Genomic DNA, 23167 nt, shown 5'->3' with positions numbered 1-23167 from the left:
GACAAGCCTGACTATCTACTAGACCCTCCATAGGAACCAGACCTCTGCCTGGGATCCCCAAGCTAATCGTCGAAGCCCACGAAGAACTACCAGCGAGACTGAAGTCTCTTTGCAAAACATAAATTAAGGAAACGTGAGTAAAAATGTACTCAGCAAGACTTACATCAGAACTAGCTACATATGCATCAATATCAACAAGGGGGGGGGGGTGGTGGTGGTGGTGGTGGTGGTGGTGGAGTTTAACTGCAGCAAGCCAGCTTTGACTCGGTGGCTATCCTGTACTACGACTACCAACATTTTGTTTGAGTTGAGAAAGCACACACAAGTCCACATATTCACCATATCAATACACCACTATGGATCCACTCCCGTCTCCCTACGAGAAGGCCATCCATAGCACTCACACTCATCTTGTGCATTTTAGAGTATCCACTTCCAGTTATCTATGAACCATATAAGTTTTCCAAGTAGTCCATATCCGCGGACGCGACTATTCGAATAGACCATTAACCATGATTCAAAGGAACCCGTCCCCGTCCCATCATCAACGTTCCCTCTTGGAACACGTATCCACGTCCAGTCAAGACATTGTGCCATGTCGTGTGTCACCCGGACACACGCGCCATGCGCCACCTGCCCGCAACCTGACCCGCAAATGTCCGTGTAACCGCAAGGTAGGCTCTAATAAGCCCGAAACTCAATTCCTGTGAGCCGTATCACAATAAAATCCACCGTGTTCTCCAACATGGCCTCTCATCACCAACTTGACCAAAATGGGTCAAGACACTTAAGTCTCATCATTAGGACATGATCATTCCAATTCATCACCTAGATGGATCTGACCCGACACGACTCTAAGCTTAGCAAGTGAGCATGGATGAGTTCACAACAAAGCTCAAGAAACTCATAAGCATGCTAGGATGGTTTAGCTATTTGGTGCCAATGACAAGTCATGCAGAAGGAATGGGTTGAACTACCGAGAAAAGTAACAATTGAAACATTATTTCCCTAATGCAATACAAGAGAGCAAGAGCAGAGAGTAGGATTGTATCAAAATGAACAAGGGTTTTTTGCTTGCATGGCAAGACAATATTGTGTCTTTATCAGTGTTGTCGATCACATCATCGGAACAACACCTACTGAGAGGGAACAAACACCGACAAACAAGAGGGAACACAATCAATGCAACGCAACAATATGATGCATGCTTATGACATGGCAATATGCTAATGTTTGAGCTAGTGCAAAATACTACCATGTTAGTTGAAGTTTATTTGAATCAAAGGTTCAAATTCAAGCTCCAAAAGAAGCATTTAAAATGCCCTTTAATTGATTTGAACTAATCATCAGGTATAGGTTGTTCAAACATGGATGAAAATGCCATAAACTAATTCTTTGAATTTTTCTGATAATTTTTCATATGTAAATTATTTTCATTGGAGATACGATTAATATTCTATGAATTTTTGAAGTTTGTGATAATTTCTGGAATTTCCTGGCTATTTTAAAATAAACTAATTCCAAAAAATGCTTTACTGCTTCAGCACTATGTCAGTGTGGCGATAGTAGGTCAATAGGACAGCCCATGTCAAACCTGACCAGTGGGGGCCACTAGTCAGTGTCACAGTGTAGGCTAGGGTCACAGACAGGTGGGCCAGGTCAATGGCTACATCAGCAAAGTCGATGCTGATGTGTGGGTCCCACTATGTTATGAACTAATCTAAACAAAAATGAAATTAACCTAAACAGACACAGGGGCCCACATGGCAGTGGCTCAAGGGGTGTTTTGCGGGGCCATTAGTGCTAACTAAACCGGCGCCACGTCAGCAATGATGCCGGCGACCACAGAAATGGCGGGGACTCACCGGAGTTGCTCGGGACGGTGCTACAGGTGTCGGCTCGACGTGCTGGAGGCACCAGAGGGATGCCCATCCTCGCATGCATCTAGGGGATCATGCGGGAGGCTGCAGGGTGGCCGTAGACGATGGCCACGATAACCTTGGCGGCGGGCGGAGTTCGGTGATGGCGTGGGCGACCACTACGGGGTACAGGAAGGCTAGCTGAGGTGCGCTACGGGCTCATGAAGAAGCCCTGAGCACTCTAGTGTGCTCGCATGCGAGCTACAACGGCTGTGGCCACGACAGCATCAAGGCCGACAGTGAGGGGCTCATGGCCATGGCGGCTCGACGGATTAGAGGGCACGTACGACGATGGGGTTAGGGGGAGAATGACCGGGGGATCACAACAATTGCAAAGGCATCGACGGCAAGGTCAGGGAAGCAAGGATGGCGATGAATCGCTCCACGGCGATCGGCGGGTCCGAGGTAGGAGACGAGCTCGAGGGCGTCTATTCCAGGCGTCTGGGGACATGTGTTGTAGCGTGGAGCTTCACAGCATCGAGGCGGAGTAGGGGACCCAACCAGGGGGCAAGGGGGCGAAGTTGGGCGCGACGCTTTGACGCGGCATGCTCTGGCTCGTTCGGGCGGCCATGGGAGAGAGAGTAGAGGGGAGGGGAGAGGTTGCAGGTGAGAGAAAGAGGTCAGGGGGTCTTTGGGCGTCTCCAGACGCGAGGGAGAGGCAGGAGGTGGCAAGTAGGAGCTGGACAGGGGTGAGCGCGCGCTCGACAGCGAGCTGCTCCTACTGGTAGGAAGAAGATGGCGGGTGAGTGGAGGTGGGATGGGCCGTTGATGACCCACAAGTGTAGGGTATCTATCATAGTCCTTTCAATAAGTAAGAGTGTCGAACCCAATGAGGAGCAGAAGGAAATGATAAGCGGTTTTCAGTAAGGTTTTCTGCAAGCTCTGAAATTGTAGGTGATAGATAGTTTTGTGATAAGATAAATAGTAACGAGTAAAAAGTAAACAAAGTAAATAAAGTGCAGCAAGGTGGCCCAATCCTTTATGTAGCAAAGGATAAGCCTGGACAATTTCTAATAATGAGAAAGGAGCTCCCGAGGACACGTGGGAATTATCGTCAAGCTAGTTTTCATCACGTTCATATGATTCGCGTTCGGTACTTTGATAATTTGATATGTGGGTGGACCGGTGCTTGGGTACTACCCTTACTTGGACAAGCATACCACTTATGATTAACCCCTATTGCAAGCATCCGCAACTACAACAAAAGTATTAAGGTAAACCTAACCATAGCATGAAACATGTGGATCCAAATCACCCCCTAACGAAGCAATGCATAAACTAAGGTTTAAGCTTCTGTCACTCTAGAAACCCATCATCTACTTATTACTTCCCTATGCCTTCCTCTAAGCCCAAACAATGGTGAAGTGTCATTTAGTCGACGTTCACATGACACGACTAGAGGAGAAGACAACATACATCTCATCAAAATATCGAACGAATACCAAATTCACATGACTACTAATAGCAAGACTTCAGCCATGTCCTCAGGAACAAACGTAACTACTCACAAGGCATATTCATGTTCATAATCAGAGGTGTAATAATATGCATTAAGGATCTGAACATATGATCTTCCACCAAGTAAACCAATAAGTATCAACTACAAGGAGTAATCAACACTACTAGCAACCCACAGGTTCCAATTTGTGGTTTTGGATACAAGATTGGATACAAGAGATGAACTAGGGTTTGAGAGGAGATGGTGCTGGTGAAGATGTTGATGGAGATTGACCCCCTCCCGATGAGAGGATCGTTCGTGATGACATTGGTGATGATTTCCCCCTCCCGGAGGGAAGTGTCCCTGGCAGAACAGCTCTGCCAGAGCCCTAGATTGGTTCCGCCAAGGTTCCGCCTCGTGGTGGCGGAGTTTTGTCCCGTAAGCTTACCCATGATTTTTTCCATGGTAAAAGCCTTCATATAGCGGAAGATGAACATCGGAGGGCCACCAGGGGCCCCAGGAGACAGGGGGCGCGCCCAGTAGGGGGGGGGCACCCTCCTGGCTAGGGTGTGGGCCCCCTGATGTATTTCTTTCGCTCAATAATTCTTATTAATTCCAAAAATAAGTTTCATGGAGTCTCAGGTCTTTTGGAGCAGTGCAGAATAGGTTTCCAATGTTTGCTCCCTTTTCAGCCAGAATTCCAGCTGCCGGCATTCCCCCTCTTCATGGTAAACCTTGTAAAATAAGAGAGAATAGCCATAAGTATTGAGATATAATGTGTAATAACAGCCCATAATGCAATAAATATTGACATAAAAGCATGATGCAAAATGGACGTATCAACTCCCCCAAGCTTAGACCTTGCTTGTCCTCAAGCAGAAGCCGATATCGAAAAATATGTCCACATGTTTAGAGATAGAGATGTCAATAAAAATAAAATACGGACATGAGGGCATCATGATCATTCTTATAACAACAACATATATAGATTCCATTATATAATTTTTTATGCTCAAGTGACAATCAATTCACATATCAAGTATGGTTCAAAAACTTCATTGAGAACTAACAGACTATAATCTCAGTCATTGAAGCAACCACAATTTATCATAACATCAGAAAGAGTCAACAATAGAGCTTTTCAGCAAGTCCACATACTCAACTATCATATAGTCTTCTACAATTGCTAACACTCACGCAATACTTGTGGTTATGGAGTTTCAGCCGGACACTAAGAAAGATAGGGGCTTATTGTGTTGCCTCCCAACGTATTCACCTTTAGGTGATGTCAACAATAATAGCCCATGCTAATGAACATCCAATTGAATATATATATCATGACCTTTCAAACACGAGGAGCTTGCTAAAGGATAAAATGAAAAAGGGAAAGGTGAAGATCACCTTGACTCAAGTATAAAATAAAAACATAATGTAAGAACATAAAGTAAAAGATAGGCCCTTCGCAGAGGGAAGCAGAGGTTGTCATGCGCTTTTTGGGTTGGATACACAAAATCTTAGTACGAAAGAACGTCACTTTATATTGCCACTTGTGTATGGACCTTTATTATGCCGTCCGTCGCTTTTATTGCTTCCATAACAAGATCGTATAAAGCTTATTTTCTCTGCACTAATAAGTCATGCATATTTAAGGAGCAATTTTTATTGCTTGCACCGATGACAACTTACTTGAAGGATCTTACTCAATCCATAGGTAGATATGGTGGATCTCATGGCAAAACTGGGTTTAAAGGGTATTTGGAAGCACAAGTAGTATCTCTACTTAGTGCTAGGAATTTGTCTAGCATGAGGGAGAAAGGCAAGCTCAACATGTTTGGAAGGTAAATGACAACATACTTTAACTGAGATGTGAGAAAACATAAACCATTACATTGTTTCCTTGTCCAACGTCAACTCTTTTAGCATGTCATACTTAATGAGTGCTCACAATCATAAAAGATGTCCAAGATAGTGTATCTATATGTGAACCTCTCTTTCCTTATCACTTCCTATTAATTGCAACGATGACCAAAACTACGTTTATCAACTCTCAACAACCTTTATGCCTCATACTTTCTATGTGTGAAGTTATTACTATCCATAAGATCAATATGAACTCTTTTATTTTCTTCTACTTTCTATTTTTCTCAAAATCATAGCAACAAAGCAAAGCCCTTGATTCAACACTAATCTTTATTATAGAAAGCTCATGGACTAGATTACAAAAAGAGATCACTAAGCAAAACTCAAAACTACCTGATATCAAAACTTCAATCTACTAGATCAAGATACTACTAAAAGGATCGAACTAAATAAAACGATAAAGATAGGAGTGTGATGGTGATACGATATCGGGGCACCTCCCCCAAGCTTGGAAGTTGCCAAGGGGAGTGCCCATACCCGTGTGATTATGTCCTTGGAGGTGGTGAAGGTGGTGATGATGACCGTGGATAATCGCACATTGAGCGTAAAAGCTCCTGCAGCTTGCGGATAATGCCCTTGAGTCCGGCGATATGATCCTTCAACAGAATATTATCCAGTGTGAGATACTTGTTCTGTATGCGAGCTAACTCTATCATCTTGAAAGCTTCAATCTCTGTTGGAGTAAAGAGGTTAGGTAAAAATTGAGGGATGTCTTCTTCCACCGCCGGAGCTTGGACCTCCATGGCCTTCTTGGTCCCTTCATCCTTGTGGGTCTCCTCCGGTTCTTCTCATTTCAACTCTATATTCAATAGCCAAGCATCCTTGTCTTCATTGTTGAGAGAGGGCGACACCATGGTGCTCTAGATCTGAATCAGAAACAACTCGAAACGAAAACAGAGGATATTTGCGTGATATAGTGGTCAAAACCTTCAGGAGTATATATAATGAATTTTTACCGACCAAAATACGTAAAGTGCAAGAAAACGGAGTCCGGGAGGCACACGAGGTGCCCACGAGACAGGGGGGCACACCCTCCACTCTCGTGGGGGCCTCGTGTCCCTTTCGGACTACTTCTTTCTTCCTAAAATTCTCAAATAATCCAAAACTGATAAAAAATGCCATTGGAGTTGTTTTGGGGTCGGTTTACTTACCGTACCACATACCTATTCCTTTTCGGAGTCTGGAACGTTCTGGAAAGTGTCCCTTATGTATTCCTCCGGGGTTACGGTTTCAATAATATTACTTTCAAAATTAATAGGATTACATGAAATATAATGTTTAATTCTTTGACCGTTTACCACCCTTGGACTTGTGCGTTCGAAGTTGTTGATCTTTATGGCACCAGAACGATAGACCTCCTCGATAACGTATGGGCCTTCCCATTTAGAGAGAAGCTTTCCTGCAAAAAATCTTAAACGAGAGTTGAATAATAACACATAATGACCTACGTTAAACTCACACTTTTGTATCCTTTTATCATGCCAGCACTTGACTTTTTCTTTGAATATCTTGGCATTCTCATAAGCTTGGGTTCTCCATTCATCAAGTGAGCTAATATCAAACAACCTCTTCATGCCGGCAAGTTTGAAGTCATAATTGAGCTCTTTAATAGCCCAATATGCTTTATGTTCAAGTTCAAGAGGTAAATGACATGCTTTTCCATAAACCATCTTATATGGAGACATACCCATAGGATTTTTATATGCAGTTCTATAGGCCCATAATGCATCATCAAGTTTTTTGGACCAATTCTTTCTAGATCTATTAACAGTCTTTTGCAAAATTAATTTGAGCTCTCTATTGCTCAACTCTACTTGACCACTAGACTGCGGATGATAAGGAGATGCGATTCTATGATTGACATCATACTTAGCAAGCATCTTATGGAAAGCACCATGAATAAAATGTGAACCACCATCAGTCATAAGATATTTAGGGACTCCAAACCTCGGAAAAATAACTTCTTTAAGCATTTTAATAGAAGTGTTATGATCAGCACTACTAGTTGGAATAGCTTCTACCCACTTAGTAATGTAATCAACAGCAACTAAAATATGTGTATAACCATTAGAGGAAGGAAAAGGTCCCATATAATCAAAGCCCCAAACATCAAACAGTTCAATAACAAGAGAATAATTCATAGGCATTTCTTGACGTCTACTAATATTACCAATTCTTTGGCATTCATCACAAGATAAGACAAACTTACGAGCATCCTTGAAGAGAGTAGGCCAATAAAAACCAGATTGTAGTACCTTATGTGCAGTTCTATCTCAAGCGTGGTGACTTCCATATGATTCAGAGTGACACTTACATAGGATCTGTTCCTGTTCATGCTCAGGTACACAACATCTAATAACACCATCTACTCCTTCTTTATAAAGGTGTGGGTCATCCCAAAAGTAATGTCTTACATCATAAAAGAACATTTTCTTTTGCTGGTATGTGAAACTAGGTGGTATAAATTTAGCAACAATATAATTAGCATAATAAGCATACCATGGAGCAGTATGAGAAGCATTAATGACCGCTAATTGTTCATAAGGAAAGCTATCATCAATAGGCAGTGGGTCATCAAGAACATTCTCTAACCTAGACAAGTTATCTACAATGGGGTTCTCAGCTCCCTTTCTATCAATAATATGTAAATCAAACTCTTGGAGCAGGAGAACCCATCTAATGAGTCTAGGCTTAGCATCTTTCTTTTCCATAAGATATTTAATAGCAGCATGATCAGTGTGAATAGTAACTTTGGAATCAACAATATAAGGTCTAAACTTATCACATGCAAATACAACTGCTAAGAATTCTTTTTAGTAGTAGCATAATTTCTTTGGGCAGTATCAAGAGTCTTACTAGCATATTGGATAACATTCAATTTCTTATCGACTCTTTGCCCTAGGACAACACCTACAGCATAATCACTAGCATCACACATAATTTCAAAAGGTAAATTCCAATCAGGTGGCTGAACAACAGGTGTAGTGATCAAGGCTTTCTTAAGTATTTCAAATGTTTCTACACAATCATCATCAAATACAAAAGGAATATATTTTTGCCATAAATTAGTAAGAGGCCTAGAGATCTTAGAAAAGTCCTTAATGAACCTCCTGTAAAAACCAGCATGACCAAGGAAACTTCTTATACATTTTATGTCCTTGGGACATAGCATCTTTTCAATAGCATCAACTTTAGCTTTATGAACTTCAATACCTCTCTCGGAAATCTTATGCCCCAAGACAATGCCTTCATTAACCATAAGGTGACACTTTTCCCAATTCAGAACAAGACTAGTGTCTTCGCATCTCTGCAAAACTCGATCAAGGTTGCTCAAACAATTATCAAAGGAGGATCCATAAATAGAGAAGTCATCCATGAATACCTCGCAAATCTTTTCACAAAAATCAGAGAATATAGCCATCATGCATATTTGAAAGGTAGCAGGTGCATTACATAAACCAAAAGGCATACGTCTATAAGCAAAAGTACCGAAAGGGCAAGTAAAAGTAGTTTTTGCTTGATCTCCCGCTGACACAGGTATTCGAGAGAACCCAGAATAACCATCTAGAAAGCAAAAGTGTGTGTGTTTGGATAATATTTCTAGCATTTGATCAATAAAAGGTAAAGGGTAATGATCTTTCTTAGTAGCTTTATTTAATTTACGAAAATCAATTACCATCCTGTAACCTGTAATAATTCTCTGCGGGATCAATTCATCTTTATCATTAGGAACAACGGTAATACCTCTCTTTTTAGGAACACAATGGACTGGGCTTACCCAATCACTATCAGCAACGAGATAAATTATACCTACCTCAAGGAGCTTTAGTATCTCCTTTCTTACCACTTCTTTCATCTTAGGATTTAATCATCATTGATGACCTCTAACTGGTTTGGCATCATCCTCCAATTTAATTTTGTGTTGGAATAACATGGGACTAACGCCCTTAAGATCATCCAGAGTATATCCAATAGCAGCTCGATGCTTCTTCAGAGTTTTCAATAATCTTTCTTCTTCTTGCTCTGAAAGGTTAGCACTAATAATAACATGATATATTTTCTTTTCATCAAGATAAGCATACTTAAGATTATCAGGTAAAGGTTTAAGTTCGAACACGGGATCACCCTTGGGTGGAGGGGGATCCCCAAGAATTTCAATGGGAAGGTTGTGTTTCAAAATAGGTTTCTGTTTAAGGAATACTTCATCTATTTCCCTTCTTTCTTTCATAAACATATCATTTTCATGGTCTAGCAAATATTATTCTAACGGATCAGTAGGAGGCACGACAATAGAAGCAAGACCAATTATTTCATCCTTATTAGATAATTCTCTATCACGGGGTTGTCTACAAAATTTAGCAAAATTAAACTCATGAGTCATATCATCTAAGCCAATCGTAACAACATCCTTTTCGCAATCAATCTTAGCTTTAACAGTGTTTAAGAAGGGTCTACCAAATATAATGGGACAAAAGGTATCCTGTGGAGAACCAAGAACAAGAAAATCAGCAGGGTATTTGACCTTCCCACACAAGACTTCAACATCTCTAACAATCCCAAAAGGCTTAATAGTATCTCTATTAGCAAGCTTAATAGTAACATCAATATCTTCTAACTCAACAGGTGCAATATCATGCATAATCTCTTGGTATAAGGAAATAGGTATTGCACTAGCACTAGAACCCATATCACATAAGCCATGATAACAATGATCTCCTATTTTAACAAAAATAACAGGCATGCCTACAATGGGTCTATGCGTCTTAGCATCTGGTTTAACAATATTAGTAGTTTCACCACAAAAGTAAATAACATGACCATCTAAATTATCATCCAAGAGATCTTTAACCATAGCAATACTAGGTTCAACTTTGATTTGCTCAGGAGGTGTATAAGTCCTAGTATTACTCTTACGAACAACAGTTGAAGTTTTAGCACGATCCTTTATCCTAACAGGGAATGGGGGTTTCTCAACATAAGTAGTAGGAACAATAGGATCACTATAAGTGATAGTCTTTTCTTCAACTGTAATAGGTGCAACTACTTTCACTTCAACAGGAGGATTATATTTAAACCACTTCTCTTAGGGAGATCAATGTGAGTAGCAAAAGATTCACAAAAAGAAGCTACTATCTCAGAGTCAAGTCCATACTTAGCGCTAAATCCACGAAAAGCATCGGTGTCCATAAAAGATTTAACACAATCAAACTTAGGTGTCATACCCGACTCCTTACCATCGTCGGAACCCCAATCTTCAGAGTTGCATTTAATTCTTTCCAATAAGTCCCATTTGAAATCAATAGTCTTCAGCATATAAGAACTAGCACATGAAGTATTGAGCAGGTTGCGATTATCAAGAGAAAGTCGAGCATAATTTTTTTGAATAATCATTTCCCGAGAGAGCTCATGATTGGGGCATGAATATAACATTGACTTAAGTCTCCCCCAAGCTTGAGCGATGCTTTCTCCTTCGCGAGACCAAAAATTATATATGTAATTACGATCACGATGAACAAGATGCATAGGATAGAACTTCTTGTGAAATTCCAACTTCAATCGCTTATAATTCGAAGATCCCGTATCATCACATAGCCTAAACCATGTCAATGCATCTCCCTTCAAAGATAAAGGGAAGACCTTCCTTTTGACAACATCATCTGGGATACCTGCAAGCTTAAATAATCCACAAACTTCATCCACAAAGATAAGGTGTAAATCGGGATGCAACGTTCCATCTCCTGCAAATGGATTAGCTAGTAGTTTCTCTATCATACCCGAAGGAATCTCAAAATAAACATTTTCATAAAGTTCAGTAGGTTGAGGAGCAACTCTTTTCTATACTGGTCGAGGCGAAGATGCCCCGAACAAGCCCCTCAAAGGATTAGTTTCCATAGTAACAAGTAACAAAAAATTTCAGCACACTATATAAATGTTTCCTTACCAAGTTCCACTCACCAAAAGCGCTACACTCCCCGGCAACGGCGCCAGAAAAGAGTCTTGATGACCCACAAGTGTAGGGGATCTATCATAGTCCTTTCGATAAGTAAGAGTGTCGAACCCAACGAGGAGCAGAAGGAAATGATAAGCGGTTTTCGGTAAGGTTTTCTGCAAGCACTGAAATTGTAGGTGATAGATAGTTTTGTGATAAGATAAATAGTAACGAGTAAAAAGTAAACAAAGTAAATAAAGTGCAGTAAGGTGGCCCAATCCTTTATGTAGCAAAGGATAAGCCTGGACAATTTCTAATAATGAGAAAGGAGCTCCCGAGGACACGTGAGAATTATCGTCAAGCTAGTTTTCATCACTTTCATATGATTTGCGTTCGGTACTTTGATAATTTGATATGTGGGTGGATCGGTGGTTGGGTACTGCCCTTACTTGGACAAGTATCCCACTTATGATTAACCCCTATTGCAAGCATCCGCAACTACAACAAAAGTATTAAGGTAAACCTAACCATAGCATGAAAATATGTGGATCCAAATCAGCCCCTAACGAAGCAACGCATAAACTAAGGTTTAAGCTTCTGTCACTCTAGAAACCCATCATCTACTTATTACTTCCCTATGACTTCCTCTAGGTCCAAACAATGATGAAGTGTCATTTAGTCGACGTTCACATGACACCACTAGAGGAGAAGACAACATACATCTCATCAAAATATCGAACGAATACCAAATTCACATGACTACTAATAGCAAGACTTCACCCATGTCCTCAGGAACAAACGTAACTACTCACAAAGCATATTCATGTTCATAATCAGAGGTGTAATAATATGCATTAAGGATCTGAACATATGATCTTCCACCAAGTAAACCAATAAGTATCAACTACAAGGAGTAATCTACACTACTAGCAACCCACAAGTACCAATTTGTGGTTTTGGATACAAGATTGGATACAGGAGATGAACTAGGGTTTGAGAGGAGATGGTGCTGGTGAAGATGTTGATGGAGATTGACCCCCTCCTGATGAGAGGATCGTTGGTGATGACGTTGGTGATGATTTCCCCCTCCCAGAGGGAAGTGTCCCCGGTAGAACAGCTCTGCCAGAGCTCTAGATTGGTTCCACCAAGGTTCCGCCTCGTGGCGGTGGAGTTTCATCCCGTAAGCTTGCCCACGATTTTTTCCAGGGTAAAAGCCTTCATATAGCGGAAGATGGACATCGGAGGGCCACCAGGGGGCCCAGGAGACAGGGGGCGCGCCCAGTAGGGGGGGGGGGCGCCCCCACCCTCCTGGCCAGGGTGTGGGCTCCCTGATGTATTTCTTTTGCTCAATAATTCTTAATAAATCCAAAAACATGTTTCATGGAGTTTCAGGACTTTTGGAGCAGTGGAGAATAGGTTTCCAATGTTTGCTCCTTTTCCAGCCAGAATTCCAGCTGCCGGCATTCCCCCTCTTCATGGTAAACCTTGTAAAATAAGACATAATAGCCATAAGTATTGAGATATAATGTGTAATAACATCCCATAATGCGATAATTATTGACATAAAAGCATGATGCAAAAGGGACGTATCAGCCGTCCAGTTGGCCACACAGGTAAGCCGGGTATGTTCTTTCCTATTTGCATTTTCTTTTTGTTTTCGATCTTTTATAATTGATTTGATTTGATTTTTATACCAAACCATTTTTATAAATCTGAGAATTAATATGTGGTCTGGTAAAATATATTCGAAGCCACTCAATTTTTTTAAAAATTATTGGATTTATATTTAATATATAACAAATATAAATCCAATGCAAATAATTATCGAATTAACCTAAATTCCCAAAATAAATATTTTTGAGATTTAAAAAATATTGGTTTGAGTTTTACCTCTTGCCAATATTCTCATGGAGAAACAAGAACATTTTCTTGGACTTGTTTGAAGGGATTTTAATGTTGATCATTTTAAAATATTTCTAAGGCTTTGAAAATTCCCTCAATTCAATTTCCCTTGAAATTAAAATGATGCATGCATGCTTCTAATGCAACAATTACAAGCAAAACTCTAGGGCTATGACAACTCATCCCCACTAAACAAGAATCTCGTCCTGAGATTCAAGACACGAGGTAAGAAGACAGAGGGGACATGGAGCTGACACAGTCTTCATGATCCATTGCATTCTTGAAGATGTTGATTCATTGCATCATGTTGATCTTTATGTTCTTGCTTCGAGATCTTCACCCAAACATGACAACAGAAAGAAACTCTACAGGAATCGTTCTTCTCGAAGATCTAGCAACTCAAAGATCAACTCATAGAATGAGACGTTGAAACATATATCGAGCTGAGGAACAAAACACACTTCAGGGTTGATGGAAGGAAGTAGACGACGACGGTTCAATTTGGTAGGCAACAATTCCACGCTTAAGTAAGATGGTGCATGATTTTCAAAGTAGCGAGGAGTTAATTGCCATGATTCCGTAACGGGGCACCTTAGGGAAGGTGTCTCATAAAATTATTTCCTTAAGTGGCAAAAGAATTACTTTTGATACATAGATCATTGAAACTCTCCATACTAGCCCGAGGCAATTCACAATGGATCATTTGAAGGAATTCAAAAGAATGGCATACTCAGTTTGGAAAGAAAAATGGAGTTATAGATCAACTTGGCAACGAGGGCATGTTCCATTTTATATCGAGGGCATAACCTAGCTTCTAAGCGTGCTCTCATGAACTTGAGCATTTCCATATTCATCAGGGTTTTACCAACATCTGTGCCAAGGATCCTGGCAACACATCATACTACCATGATGAACAATGATGGAGAATGTAGATGCAAAGGAAGACAACACTTTGTCAGATTTCACCTTGGCTAAGTCAAGGGAACGAAATCTGGATGATAGACGGAGAGACATTTAGCACTCCGCTTCTAATGTTATCCTTGATGTACTAACATCACCCAATTATAATTTTTTTTAGTATCGAGAACATCAAGTAAAGGTCGTACTTCGGGAACACAACACATCCATAAGGAATACTTATAGGATAGATCATAGAAGATCCTCATGGGGAAGTGACCAAATGGCTTAATTAAGATACTACAATGATAGTTCTTCCAGCTAGGTGCATCCACTTTACGAGAACCTACATCATAGTTCTCGGGAGAAGTTCCAACCATCATATCTGCTTGAGATTCCGATCTGGTTGGTAGCAGGATATTTCAGACAACATGTCTGGAAAAGAAAGTTTGCAACACAAACCGACGAGATGACGTTGCGAGATTCTCAGGAGATGAGCTACGATATCAGCTCAAAAACATGATTTGGATTCCAAGATACATGTGAACATAATGTCTAGGACAATCATGTCCACATGGAAATCTTACGACAAAACACTACCGAGTTTTGGTTGGGAACCATCATCAAGGATAGCGAAGTCCTTGCATAAGGCATGCTCTTAAGAAGGAACTTCCCTTCCTTGAACAAATCAATCAGTGGCTTGGTGTGCTAGGTAGTACATGTGGGATGGAGGTTGCAAATCTACCAGACCATAATACACTTCGCACGTTGCATGACTAACTTGGGATGATTCTAGAGGAAGCAAAAACAAGCTTTCTTGAATTCACGGCGGCAACTTGCATCAGATGCACATGAACTAGATAAAGTCACTTCTTACAACAAACTTAAATGGCGCGTCATGAAAGTGCTTTCGTCAAGGGTGACCGACACGTGGCATCCACCATAATGGGTCGCTGTTAAGCTATCAGGTTCGATTTTGGATCCTATAACCCGTTAACAGCCCTGACCAATGAGGATTTTCCACGTGGGAAATTCTCATTGGCCGGAGGAAACACGTGCTGGCTCACCGTTGGGACAGATGTCATCCACTCATTGGACAGGAGGCGCCTATGATAGGTCGACACGTGGCATGGCCCAACAATGGCCCATTCCGGTGAAAAAGGCCGGCCCAGTAAAAATTAGCAGGCCGGCCCATATAAGGCCTACTTGTGTCAGGTCCATTTAAGCCCACGACCCATATGAGATGTGCCAATTCGTCCCGTCAATGGACCGTTAAAGATTTGACACCATTGCAGCCCATGTTCAGTTCAAGCCCGTTAACAGCCCGCTATATATTTGGTCTCAGTATTGGCCCGATGTGATTTCGGCCTGTTAACAACCCATTCAAGGGATGGGCCAATTTTCAGGATGTACATCTTTCAGCCTTTTAGCAGCCCATTTAAGTGTTGGGCTAATTTCTGGCCCGGTGTGTCTTTCAGCCTATTGACGACCCATAAATGAGTTGGGCCATTTGTAGTCGGACCTGAGTTTTGGCCATTTAGTGACCCATTTAAGTGTTGGGCCAATTCCCGGCCCGGTGTGTCTTTCAGCCTGTTGGCGACCCATAAATGAGTTGGGCCATTTGTAGTCGGACCTGAGTTTTGGCCTTTTAATGTCCCATGCTCTTCATGGTCCAATACCAGCTCGGTTTCTCTTTCAGCCTGCTAAAGGCCCACAACACAGTTGGGCCATTTACAGTACGACCTGACTTTCGGCCTCTTAGCGACCCATGCTATTCATGGTCCAGTACGAGCCCGTTGTCTCTTTCGGCCTGCTAAAGGCCCACATTCTAGTTGGGCCATATGTAGCCTAACCTTAGTAACGACCTGTTAAGGGTCCGTGAAATCAAATGGGCCCACCTGTTGCCCGCTTCGATGTCGGCCTCTTACGACTCAGGAGGTAAGAGGGCCGACCATTAACTTTTGGCCTGGTAATGGCCCATTAACTTAATGGGTCCACTAAAGTTCGTACATGTCTTTAGGCCAAATTAGATAATTTGAGCCCATTAAGACGAGCAATTATGCACAGGACCAAAACCGATCAAGCAACGGTACGACATACAGGAAAAAACGTTGCACATCCAGCATAAATCATAGGAAATTACATCCACTGGGCAATCAAATATTGATGCCAGTGCAAATAAATGAACAGAACCTAACAATCTACAACGTCACAATCTGCAACCTCAGCGCGGATGATGCCCATAAGCATGTGGGCAAGTTCTTGCTGCTTTGCTACACTGTCTCTGAAAACATTGATCAGTTGTTGTTGCGCACGAATGTGCACCTCCGATTCCTCCACCATTTCCATCATTGCTTCAGCCATTAATTGGTTCACAAACATACATTTTTTCCGTTGCATTCGAGACAGAGGAAACTGAACAGATTCATATGGCGATTCTGGCAGGCTTGTATTATTGATAGTGGAGAGTGTCTCGACCACTGCATCATAACATAAATTAGGAGGGGAACTGAACAGATTAATCATGAGTTATTGCCATATTACCTGGCCTAGATTTATTGGAAAGAAATAATGGGGTTGCCTTGCTGATTTCAGAGTTTATCTTCTTATCTTTAGCAGTATACACCAAATTAACACACTAGCATTGCTATCATTAGCCAAGTCAGATACTAGGAAAGCAACATTGACACAACGAACATTTGGGCAACTAGCCTACACCAAATTAACACAATATGGCCCAGCTATCATCAGCCAGGTAAGGTAATACGAAAGCAACATTGACACAGTGAGTGAATGGGCAACCAGAGCAACACTAAAATTCAGTAATGTGCATGATATGAGATAGTACACTCATGCAGCTCAATATGAAAAACTACCAGGCAGGTTTCCTTACGAAAATCAACATTGGCACCTTTAACATTTTGCTACAACTAATTTTAGATCAAATAAAGGTTGGATTCATGACGATTAACAAAATACATGCTGATGTAAAAATATAGTGATATACAACAAGTACTTACATCAGCATTGGAGCATAGAGAATTCCCGCAAGATCTTTTCCTCGAATACGATCCCAATGGAGGAAGTCTTCTATCGTTTAACCTTATTTTCTAAAAGAGAGATGGCTAACAAACATGTAGAAAATATGATCAGACTGCTATAAAATTTCATGATGCGAGCATACGCAGATGCTTCTTAGAATGGAGTTGACATTCTTTTGCTGGACTGGAGCGAACAAGTTCTTTGGCCACTGGAATCTGCTTATTATCAGTGGGAGTTGGGTTTCTCTGTGCTGGAGCAATATCTATGAAAACTGGAGTTGGTTTATTGTCTCCTGGCATTTGGATCTTTTGCAAAGACTTGGTTTGTAACCCTTCAGATTCTAACATAGCCGTCTTCCCCTTGCATGCCTTATATAGAAGAATGGTGCTTCAATTATAAAACATGCTACAACAGAGATGGAATAGGTACTGAAGAATAGAAAGGCATGACATATTGACATGTATTCCCTCCATCCGGAAATAAATGGATGGGTCTAGGCATATTTCAGTTCTAGATACATGCAGTTTTATCCATTTCTGCGACATGTAATCCGGACAGAGGGAGTATGATGTAAGAGCTAGGGATACGACAGGACAACAGTGTAAAAAACACTACTTGAATGTAAAACTGTATGCTAGCGGAATACATACAGAAAAACACTAAGGCAACATATGCGTGTATGATTGGGAAACTAAGATGGCATTGCAAGAGACCACTAGAACAACACTTCAATGTAAAAAAAATAACATGGTATGTAGACAGATGAAGTACATACCGATGAATAACAATGTATAAGATATTCAGAAGCATGATATCCAAACTAAGCAGATGACATTGCGATAGAGTAGAATGACAGTACTTGAATTTGAAAACATGTTATCATGAATGGAATAGGTACTGAAAAACAGGAAGGCATGCCATATTTACATGCATTATCAGCAGGCTAAGCACAAGGCATTGCAACAGAGTAGATGCACCCCAGGACATTATATGCATGCTGTACCCATATCAAGGGCCAAGTAAGAGCAAGGACCTTGTGGGGTGAATAGGATTCATCATCTTTCTGCAAGTTTTGTGAATAACTGCCTTTACATGTTCCATCATATTGGGTATCATTGATGTCAAGTTTGTTGGCCGTTACATTGCTCCGTGAGGTTCTTGTGCATAAATTAGTGTGTGTAATTATATCTGACATGCATGGAAGACAACTGGTAGTTAGATTTATGTAATGAGTGCTTGTAGGAGATGACATAAATAGTAGGACTAGGGTTAACTAGCAGCAACATGTCTCAAAAACTAAAGGGAGAACACAGATGAAAGCTATAGACTATGTATCGTTTGTACTCAAGATTAACTAGATGGCACACAAAAGTATTCAAGAACAACATATGTAATACTAGAAGTGGTATAATACTATAATCACCAGCCTGTGGGATATCATTCACTACAAAAAAATACACTTCTGTGATGATACGTGTTTGTCATAGTAGGTCGTGTTTTTTGTCATGCATGTACATCCATGACAAATTTATGACAGAATCTAGATAGTCATAACTGTGCTGTTGTAGAAGTGTTCCATGACATTACCAAAATTATCATCATTGGAAGTGTCCACTTCCATGACGATAAATCGCGCGTCACAGAAGTGCTTTCGTCAAGGGTGACCGACACGTGGCATGCACCATAACGGAACGCCGTCAAGCTATCGGGTTGGGTTTTGGATCCGATAACCCGTTAACAGCCCCGGCCAATGGGGATTTTCCACGTGTAAAATCATCATTGGCTGGAGGAAACACGTGTCGGCTCACCGCTGGGACAGATGTCATCCGCTCATTGGACCGAAGGCGCCTATGATATGGCGACACGTGGCACGGCCCAACAGAGGCCCATTCCTGTGAAAAGGCCGGCCCGTTTGACTTGGTCAAAAGGTGGCGGGCCGGCCCACGGAAAGCCTGTTAACGGCCTGTTTGCATATAGCCCATTTATAGCCCGCTAACCCAGGGCCCGTTACGCCCTATCCGAATTAGGCCCAGTAGCGTCATCTGGGCCGTCCAATATGATTCCAGCCCGTTTTAACTTCCGGCCCATGTGTGGCCCATGACTTCTTTCGGCCCATATGAGGCCCTTTGTAACTCTTGGCCCATTAACGGCCCGTGGTGAAACTGGCCCGTAATGAACAGTGTATCACGTTATACCCATTAACGGCCCGTTATTCCATTGGGCCGTTTCCAGCCCAAGTTGTCTTTCGGCCTTCTCAGGGCCCATCGATTCTTGGGCTCATTTGCAGCATTCGGTTACATACGGCCCGTTACTGTCATTTTCTGCTTGTGGGCCAAATTCAGCCCGTCGTTACAGTCGGCCCGTTTGCGGACCGTTAATACGTTGGGCCGTTTTCATGTAAAAAAAACCAATTGGGCTGTTTTCATAGAGTTATCAAATACGGCCTATTAACGGCCCGTTATGGTCCACGAATAGTACGGCCCATGATTGGCGAAATGATGATACGCCCCGTAGAAGGCCCATGGATCCTACGGCCCGTATGAGGCCCATGGATAGTACGGCCCGTAGAAGGCCCATGGATCGTACGGCCCGTAGAAGGCCCATGGACCCTGCGGCCCGCAGAAGGCCCATGGACCCTACGGCCCGTAGAAGGCCCATGGACCCTAAGGCCCGTATAGAAGGCCGATGGATCCTACGGCCGGAAGAAGGCCCATGGATCATACGGCCTGCATGAGGCCCATGGTTACAACAGTCCGTGTGTTGCCATGATTATTTTGGCCTAGTTACCAAAAATAGGCTATTGTGACTACAAGCAAACAACAAAACAAGACAATAAGGAAATAAATAAGCAAGCAATTAACGCTAGCCTATTACCGCTATTACACATATTACATCCACTGGGCATCAAAGTTCGCCACCAGTGCAAATATAGGGAACAAAGCAGCACATTACATACACTGGCCGTCAAAATTGGCCACCAGTGCAAATAAACGCGGCAGCAAAACAAGAGCATAACTGAAACAACTTCAGAAGAGCTCAAGAAACGTTATCCTGGGTATCCACCATGCTGGCAATAAGCTTAGCAAGCTGATTAGCTTTGTCCTGTTTGGCGCTAAAATCCTCCAACGCTTGCTGTTGCACCAGAAAGTATGCATCTGAATGCTCCAGGGACTTCCGCAGTCCTTCCGCTTCTTGTCGCAGCACAGCTGATCGATGTCTTTCAGCTTGTAGTTGAGACTCAAGAAACCGAACTGATTCAGACAGTGAGTTTGAATAGCTTGTGCAAGCGGTAGTGGCCAGTAACTCGAACACTAAACCAAGACAGGACTTTGGGGTTGTCTCGCTGTCTTCAAGATAGTCTTCCTTAGCTGTTTTATCAGCTTTGTTGGAGACCAACAAGGATGTGTCATTATCCTGAACCTTATCTGCATTACTTCCTTTACCATTGCTTAATAAGGCACTCTTCCCCAATATTCTGTCAGCATTCTAAAAGAAGAAACAAGCAGACACATAACAAGTTTAGCATGTACTAGTATATGAAACTCATTTCGGTGAACCAGTTCATTAGTAAGGTGGACAGGATTAAACTACCAAGTCTTCTATTGCCAAGTACTAGTACATAATAAAAGCATCAAACAAACATATATCTATGTCCTATGGTCACTGCATTGTCTTGCCAAATCAAAATAGAGACACGGTTCAAATCATATCAGTTCAAGACAAAGCAGCAGTGAAAGAATACAAAGCGTGGGAAACTACACGGCACAACAAGATTTCAGATGGGTACCACGGGTCTACATGTACAACAACACTATTGGCTCTGTTGTGATGCTAGTAATGTGCATGATATGAAAGTCAACTGTATACACAATTGAAATTGAAATCAAAAGAGCTATTGATAAGAGCAAACCTGTTAAAGAAACATGCGTGAACATACCTGCTGTGCCATTGGAGTTTCGATTGGATCTTTCAATTTAAAAATAAGTTTGTATGAGTAAATACAGTGATACAAGAGCAAAGCAATCATAGTTAAAAAAGGCGCGCCTAAGCGAGCGCTTCAGCACGCCTAGGCTCTAGGCCTTGGAAAAACGCATTGCACATAACTACGCTTAATCTGTGCATAACTGCGCATAAGCACACGCTTTGGTCAGTAAAGCGCAAGGCGGTGGCAAAACACACAATTAACGCCTAGCGCTTTTTTGAACTATGATAGCAATGGAATCTTAAATTAGAACAGTTGTTCTTCAGGTTTAGGCACTTGTTCTACATGAACAGAGTACAGTAAGACGCAAGAATATAATACTTAAAAATAGAAAATGAGCTCATAGACCTTACCACATTCTTGGTTCGGGACCAGTACAGAACAAGGCGTTCCCAGTCATCGTCCAGTAAATGTGTCTCAGGAGAACGTAAGGGAATTTGATGAGTTTCTTTGCCGGTGAAGTACGTTTTCTTCAGGTAATTCCGATACTGCCACCAAGCATTCTTGAAGATAGCAGAGGTATTAGCACAGGTTACCTCATCCTGAGTTTCCAAATCGGTCCTTCTCTATAGAGAAAAATGGGAAAATTTGCTGTATTATAACCATCATGGAGGTAGGATGTATGGGACGAAGCAAAGTAATTGCCATGAATAACATTACTTACACATAACTCCTGGACAAACACCTGCAACTGGCATTTTCCTTCATCTTCAGTATAATATTTCCAAGATGGGAAGATACGCACATACGATTTAACAACATCAAATGCGATAGATGCTAAACTACGACTAGCTGGTTGTGCTTCCTCCACAGGAATAGGCGTACTAACTGGTGGAGTTGGGGTTCGCCGTGATAGTACTGGCCCTTTGGGCACTGGAGCTGCCTTACTAACTGCTCTTGTTTGGGAGCTCTGTGGTGGAGATGGTGCTGTGTCAACAGGAACTGGGTTACTATTGGCTGGGGTTGGGGTTAGATTGGGTGAAGCTGGTTCTCTGTCCATCGCAGTAGGGGTACAATCTGCGAGAGTTTGGGTTATGTGTGGTAGGGCTGGTTCTTGTGCATGTACAACCGGGGTGCTATCTCCACCAAGAGGTAGCACTGTTTTATTTGAAGACCGTGTTTTTAGTCCGCTAGATACTGGCATCACCCGCTCCAATTCAAATGGCTGATAAACAGGAAACATAGTTGAATGTACAGACATTGTATGAGAGACAGATGCAATAGATAGTGTGGAAAAAAGAGGGCATGAAATAGTTGACATGTATATTGTTTAACTAAAACGGATAGCATGACATAATTTCACATATATGATGTCTATCTAAACTGGATAGCATAGCATAACATAATTCAAAGATATGATGAATAACTAAACAGGATCGCATGACATAATTCACCTACATGTTATCTAAGTAATCAGGATCGCATCATTTAATTCACATATGTGATTTATATGCTAAACAGAGGGCATTCGATATGATGTCTGAACTAAGAACATGGTGTTGAATATTGTGTATATGATGTCTAAACTATGCAATGCAAGACACCGTATGCATGATATGAGCAGTATAACCGTGCCAAGTTAGAGCATACACCTCAGTGGGGGAATAGGACTGGTCATCTGTCTCTGAATCCATCTCTGAGGAGCTATCGGGACCCAACAAGAGATCTGCTTCGACAGGTAGCACTGTCTGCTCTGAAGGCCTTGTTTTCACTCCAGATTTTTCTATCTCCCACCCAAATGGCTGATTCACAGGAAGAGTAGTTTAATGTACAAACATTGTCGACAAATGGAAATGTAATGAAGAAAAGGATGGGCAAGATATCATTCAAATATATGATGCCTGGTTAAACAGGATGGCATTGCACATTTCACATATATTATGGCTGGCTAAAAGACATGAGACTGCATAATTCCCATATATGATATAGAAACTAAACAGGTGGCATTACAGAACATGTCTAAACTAAGCAGATGACATATATGATGTCAAAAGTAGGCACTGCAAGGCAACATATGCATGATATGACTAACATCATCATGCCAAGGTAGAGCAAACACCTTGGGGGGTAAATAGGAGTGGTCAGCGGCGTCTGAATCCGCCTCAGAACAGATATCTTCCTCTGGATTACAATCTGGA

Source organism: Triticum aestivum, chromosome 1B (genome assembly GCF_018294505.1).
Source record: "Triticum aestivum cultivar Chinese Spring chromosome 1B, IWGSC CS RefSeq v2.1, whole genome shotgun sequence".
Taxonomy (NCBI): Eukaryota; Viridiplantae; Streptophyta; class Magnoliopsida; order Poales; family Poaceae; genus Triticum; species Triticum aestivum.
This window is presented reverse-complemented; position numbering follows the sequence as displayed.